Source organism: Halyomorpha halys, unplaced genomic scaffold (genome assembly GCF_000696795.3).
Source record: "Halyomorpha halys isolate HHAL.00 unplaced genomic scaffold, Hhal_1.1 Scaffold783.1, whole genome shotgun sequence".
Lineage (NCBI taxonomy): Eukaryota > Metazoa > Arthropoda > Insecta > Hemiptera > Pentatomidae > Halyomorpha > Halyomorpha halys.
In genome coordinates this window covers 49317-56411 of record NW_027110563.1, presented here as the reverse complement: position 1 = coordinate 56411, position 7095 = coordinate 49317, and the positions used below count along the sequence as shown (strand labels likewise).

Here is a 7095-nt window from a genome sequence, read left to right as displayed (position 1 = left end):
CCCATTGATAGAATTCCAAAAACATTTCTAAAGGAGAAGATCTCGAGGCCATCTTCTTTTCAGACGCCTAGGGGGATTATTAGGTAGTGAAGGAGAAGCCAGGTTAGAAACGAGTTGGTTTGGGTGGTTGGGAAGTTTATTATGGAAGGATTGGTATCTGGTTCTGGCCAAATCGCCAACAGGGGCATTGAGGTCCTGATGGATGATTTGATTTGTGACAAAGTAAGGAGCATTAAGGATTTTACGAAGGATTTTGGACTGTAAGGATTGGATTCGAGCGGTATTAGATGGTTTAGTGGAGCCCCATAGCTCAACTCCGTATGACCAGATAGGCCTTATAATAGTCATGTAGATCAGTCTTTTGTAATGGATTGGAAGTTTGGACCGTTTGTCTAGTAAATGTTGAAATAGTCGGATTCGAAGAGCAGTTTCCTGTATTTTCAGTCTTGTATGAGGATTCCATGCCAGTCGTTTGTCGAGATGTAGTCCTAAGTAACGGACCTGTTTAACAGGAATGAGTGGGGTATTATTAAAAAATACTGTAGGGCAAGACGAAGGTTTACGACGAAGGGTAAATGTGATTTGGTGGGATTTATTGGAATTTATTTTAATTCTCCAGTTTTGGCACCATTCTTCGAGGGTGGTGATGTGGGATTAGAGTGATCGGGATACAATGTAAGGATCATTGTTCAATGATAATAGACATGTGTCATCGGCATACGTGGTGAGGATAGTGTTAGGATGGGTTGGGATGTCAGCTGTAAAAACTGTATAAATGATAGGACCAATGATACTACCCTGAGGTACACCAGCAGACTGAGGAATAAGCACTGTTGTGATTTACTTGAAATAACCTGTCTGAGAGATAAGAACGGATAATGAGATAATATATAGGGGGTAGGAATTTACGGATCTTGTATAGCAGTCCTGGGTGCCAGACACGATCAAAATGTTCTAAAATTGAGCAAAACATTATATTATATTAAATTTACTTTAGAAATAAGTATTATATTACTTTATTTGCTCGAATTGATCTCACTCCCTTCTTCTGGAACTAAGACTATAATATATAAAAGACACAACTATACGAACATACGAAGACTATATAGCAACAGTCGACTTTATTCTAGAATGCTCTCTTTTTATTGATTTGTTTGCATTATATAAAAATATCACTATTGTTTGCCACACTTGATTTATATGATCGATGCATGAGATCAAGCATTCACGCTCTCCGACAGGCAGCGGGTGTAGGGGAGCCTCTTGGGACAGTTCTGATCGTAGATGGCCTTCTCGCACGAGTCTGAGAGGGCGTAGTCCTCCGCCATGTTGAACAGGCTCGTTCGTCGAGCTACCTTCCTTCGGATCGCCTTCACCTGTATCAGGAGGAATAACCTGTTAGATTATAATATCATGGCGACAAAGGAGTCCTGGCTGGCAACAAAGGATGCACCAAACATTGGTAACGCTTGTTTGACTTTTCTTCTGCTATTACATCCGATTTGCTTTATTTCCGTTATAAAAAAGGAGCAAAATAAACATAGGCGAAATGAAAGGAAATAGAAACATCAGCAATGTAAATTGTAGTTGATAGAAATTAATATAAATAGTACTACATAACCTAAAAATTCATCCTCCCTTCTAGAATTTTGATCAGACACATTTTAATTTAATGATCACTATATTATATATAATACTTGTGCTATATCAACAACAGTTAGTTATAAAATTCAAAGGTTAGGTAAATTCTTTCATTAAGTAAAACACGGAGGACACAAATATTCATATGTTGGCATTTCTAAATCAATGCAAGCTGTAAACAAACGTGTGTATGAAGCACAAGCGCCCTTTGATGTTTGCCCAAAAACCGACCCGACTGGTCGGTCGCAAACTCAGGCCAACTTGTATCAGCCCATCCACACGCTGGCGCATGCGTGAATTGTTCGGCAAACATGTGCAGGCACCTTTTTCTTATTGGGGCAGTTGACACCAAAGTCAATAGTATAAAGTAAGCCCTCATAGAAACTCTTGGAGAGATGGTAGTTCGTGGATTGGAAGGGCAAATGGAATCAACCAGGTCACAATACCTCTTAAGGTGGACCCACACGTTGGCCGCTCGCCACGAATCGGAGGCTTGTACAAATACTCGGCAAACAAAGAGCAGACCATCCACATGTCAGTGTTATTCAGAGAGGCAAGCATGGCGGACGTACTAGTAGTTTCAGCCATTGCACTTGGATTGTATTATTTTTATTACAAAAAAAGGAAATTAAAGGAAATTGAATATAAATAAATAAGATTAAATATAAAACTTATTATAAAAAGTACCAACAAACACCTTTAACCTCCTAACAGCTCTCAGTTGTAACTTGACAAAGAACAATGGTGTAGATGCTACACGAGCGCTCTCACGAACCCCTTTGATCTGTGTCCAAAAACCGACTCTCGACGGCTCGGGAACGAGCCTAGGCCAACCAATGCTCGCGCATGTCTGCGTTCGCTTGGCCAACATGTAGAGGCCCCTTTAGGAAAAGGCTTCAGAGCTATCGCTAAAAATATTTAACCGATTTTAAGAGAACTATTGGCCAGTGTTTATAGCGAAGCTTTCGAGGGAAGAGCCAATGAAAAAAAGGAGTAAAGAATCCGCCTTCTTATGCAAAAGAGAGGATATTCTGGCTGATTTTGGGAAGATGTTATTGATTTATACTTCTAGTTGAAGGCTCCCAGGGGACTTTTCTAGTTAGAGATCTGATGGAGTCAAACATTCTGGACACAGTCCTATTAAAATAGAAAACAAAATTGAAAGAGTTGAAAACCAAACGCATCACCTGAAGCCCAAGCATCTAGGCGAAGTGTGGCCGGCCAAAGTGAACTTGCGGGCTCATCTTCTCAATAGGATGTTTTCTTTTTGGACCATATCTAATTACGTTTTTATTGTTAAATATCTAATTACGTTTTATTCAGTAAAGTTTTTATTGTTAAATTTCTAGTTACGTTTTTATTCAGTAAATTTTTTATTGGTAAATATCTAGTGACGTTTTTATTGTTAAATATCTAGTGACGTTTTTATTATTAAATATCTAGCGACGTTTTTGTTGTTAAATATCTATTGACGTTTTTATTGGTAAATATCTAGTGACGTTTTTATTGTTAAATATCTAGTGACGTTTTTATTATTAAATATCCAGCGACGTTTTTGTTGTTAAATATCTAGTGACGTTTTTATTATTAAATATCTAGAGACTTTTTTTTTCTGTGATGAATCTAATTAGTTCAGCTTGAGTGTATTGTTTGTTATTGGTTTATATAAATGATTTTAAATTTACTATTCTTGGTAAATAACAACAGTGATATATGTAAATGTGTATTGCACGGGGGGTTGTCATATAAACAAATAAATATGTAATCATGAGAGATAGTTGACCATGGATGACTTATACGAAGAGAAGATGGTTGGGGGGGGGGGAGGTAAAAAAAAAACACAAATAAGTTGAAGTAATTTATTTAATCGTGCCAACGTTTCGGCTAGAATTTCTAGCCTTCATCAGGGCTAAGAACAGAACATGATAACAACCAATGAATACAGAAAATAAAATATAAAGAGAATGACTTAAAGTAAATAATGGTACAGAATTGAATTAATAAAATAAAGTGATGAGAGAAGTGGAAAATAAAATGTATACATAAGCAATTGAATAAGTAGGTAAAATAACATAATTAAGGAAATAAAATAAAAATGAAGTTATATAATTCAACGGAATATGAATATATTAGTTTATTAATAATTAAAATTATGGAAAGAAAAATAAAATTGAGAGAAAGAAAATGAATGTAACACATAAAATATGTAACCATATTATTAGATAAATGATGGCATGATTAAATAAGTTATTTCAACTTATTTGTGTTTTATTTTGACCGCCCCCCCCCCCCCCAACCATCTTCTCTTCGTATAAATAAATATATAATAACAATATCAACAATAATACATAACAACAAGAACTAGCGAAAACCACAGGGTTTGGGACAAGGAAAAGGACAGCCTTTAGGCGGTTTTAATCACTCTCTCTTTGCCCCTCTCTGTCTCCTTAATTTATTATCTATTTATTTTCGCAAATATTTTGTCAGTGTTAAAATTATTAGGCCTTAATTTAGATAAATTGCATTTAGAGGACTATAAACTACTCGCAATACTCAATCATAAATTTTCTTTCAATATAACTTGATGTAAGAGGAAAGGTGACAAATGTTAAAAACAGATGGATATTATTATGTAGATATGTGTCATTAAGGGTGTATTATGTGGATATACCTCATCTGTTTTTGCTGTCAAAAATAGAATTAAATATTAAAATACCCATATAAGGTTGAGCTATCGCATAATAACTTCAAATTTGATGATCTCATTATCAATTTCAGTACTAATTTTGAATAATTGTGATAACAACTTATGGATAACAAAAACTATCTGGCGACTTCACACTGTGAGGGAAAACCATGGAAATTAAATTTAAAATATAATGAAAAGAAGCTTGATGAAAGATCTCAATTTCTAAATAAGGAAACTAATCAAGCCATTCAGGATACAAGGACACAGGAAGATATAAGGCAGAAAGCTTTTTGAAATATCTGATGAAACAACAGCGTCCTTTTCATTCCAATGATCAAAACATAGAACTTCACTTCAACATAGAAATCAATAAACGGATATGTTCGTAGTATATCAGATATGAACGGGATGAAAAGTGTTAGGCTAAGAATTTCTTCCTGTAACAGGTTCGATGAGATCTATATGCTTTCCGAGAATCGTCTTTTGATTTTTATTTGACTGTTAGCTTTGTCGTACATCACCTTCATTATCCTTGTGAGTTTTCCTTCTAGTCTGAGTGAAAAGAGTTTTTTCCATGGCAGGTTGTGGTTAATGGAGTCAAAGACTTTGCTGAAGTCTAAGAATTATTATTCAAAAGTTCAAAGACAGCACGTAAATATACACTACATAAGATACTATTCATACTAGACTATAATGCTATATATTTTTAAGAATTGGTGTTGAGCTCAGCTGGTCCGTTGGGTGACGCCATTCTCCATTTAGCGCACCTATTGACAGACTCTCAACCATTTTGAATGTAATGTCGTTTTAACATGCTAAAAGAAGCTAATATTTCTCCATTAAACACAACTTGAACATCATAAATGCCCTTATTATTATCTGAGCCTTACATAAAATCTTAGCGCATTATTAATAAAACTCTAATTACATACTTTCTGGTTTCCTTTTACAAATATCTTACAACATACAAAAATCTTAGACCGTTGAAAGAATCAAAACAGAATAGCTGTTACAATTTTGAAATGAATCTTCCAATGATTTGGTTGCTTCAAGAAAGGTATCTATAAGAGACGACTTCGAGCTTGTCTGCAAAGTTTTGTATGAGGTAAATAGGGGGGTGGCTTATTGGGGTGAAGTAATGAATGTCGAGTAGGGGTGGGCCTCGGGCTCCTGCATCTTATTTATAGAACTCATTTGTATGATATTAATGTAATACTCCAAATATACAATAAAATAAAATTAATAATGTTGGCATCAAGAATAGTAATGATAACTTTCGAAAGTTGGTTCAAACTTCAGTTCCAGGCTCCGTCGACCTAACCTCTGAATCTTGAAGGTGATTACAACTGTCAGCGTAGGGGGCGCTTTTACATGCTAACACTTATTATTCACGAATGCCTAACAACTCGGGTCAGTTTCATTCCTGTGTTTTCAGTTATGAAATACGTTTTAAATGAATGTCGAAGTAGAATAATATTTTTCAGAAAATATTATAAATATTAAGCATGAGTCTCAAAAAAAGCCTGCTAGTACGTTGGCATATAAAAACGTATGTATATAGTATGTCCTCACAATATGGGTTCAATAGGCATTACCTATTTACTAATTACTTAATATTATTATATGTTTTCAATATCTATGTATACTCATACAATTATTAGGTATGAGTATTGTAACCATAATAATATATGTATAATATAATATGTAATATGTATAATAATATACAAGGTAAGATTAATATTTTTTTAGAGGATTTATGGTTTTATTTATTATTACTTCTTATTGCCTGCTTATTTATTTATTATTATATTTTTCTGCCTTTAATGTTTTCTATTTTCTTTTATACTTCTAGTTTTAGTCCTTTTTCATTTATATTACTTGAAGTTAGTGACACTATGATTTATTTCATCACACTATTGTTGTCTATTTTTTTTTCTCCTATTTTCTATTTTAGTTATATTTTATAATATTCTAGAAGTTCATTTTTTAAAATTTTGTGATAAACTCAAAAAAAGGCACTAATTCCTCTTGTCGATGCTTGTAATATTATTACAAAATAATAAATAAAGAACAATATTGTTATTATTATTATTATGGTCTGTATTTCTCCGGTTTGAGTATCTGAGGTTGGGGACCTAGCAGACCAACCAAAGGGAACCTAGAAATCCAACCACCTTCATATTTTTCCTTTGATTTAAATATTTAATTTTTTTTGCACAATACGTGCTAGGCCTAAGAGAACCTACTATTGAGCCTCTCTTAACACATCTATAGGTACCCTTTGACCATTCATCTCATAATATTATTATTATTACTGAGAATCTAGTTAGTTCGTTCCTTTTTTTATTCAGCTATAAATCCTAAACAGTAGATCATAGCCAAGAAGATATAAAAGTATAGACTGTATAGTTATATATGGTCTAAATAAACTTGGTTGGATAAAGCGTTGACAATATCCAGAATTACTGAATTCTCCCATCTTCATTACCATAGGGTTGTGTAAGAGGGGGGGGGGGGCGAAATACCGACTCGATGATATACTATGTACAACTCAGGCAACTACATACAGCTTGTCTTCTAGAATGCCCATACAAAACTCTATTGAGCTAATAATTCACAACTAATGCCTATCAGTAATAAGCTATACCTTCGATGTACAAATTAGGAGGAGAGGGTTAAAAGTGAGGACATAGATCTAGATCTATGCTAGCAACGGATAAAGGATTGAAAGGTTTCTCCCCACCTGGAAATAATACATCAATTTG

The 7095-nt window shown here is 34.2% G+C and overlaps 1 long non-coding RNA gene across 1 annotated transcript in view; it reads right to left on the bottom strand.

Annotated features, from left to right (window-relative positions):
* Window positions 1-1083: 1083 nt before the first annotated feature.
* Window positions 1084-7095, bottom strand: part of LOC106686140 (uncharacterized) — a 7871-nt gene continuing 1859 nt past the window's right edge. The window contains exon 2 of the long non-coding RNA XR_010843783.1: window positions 1084-1376. This is a non-coding gene — a long non-coding RNA (uncharacterized lncRNA). The remainder of the gene's footprint in view (window positions 1377-7095) is intronic.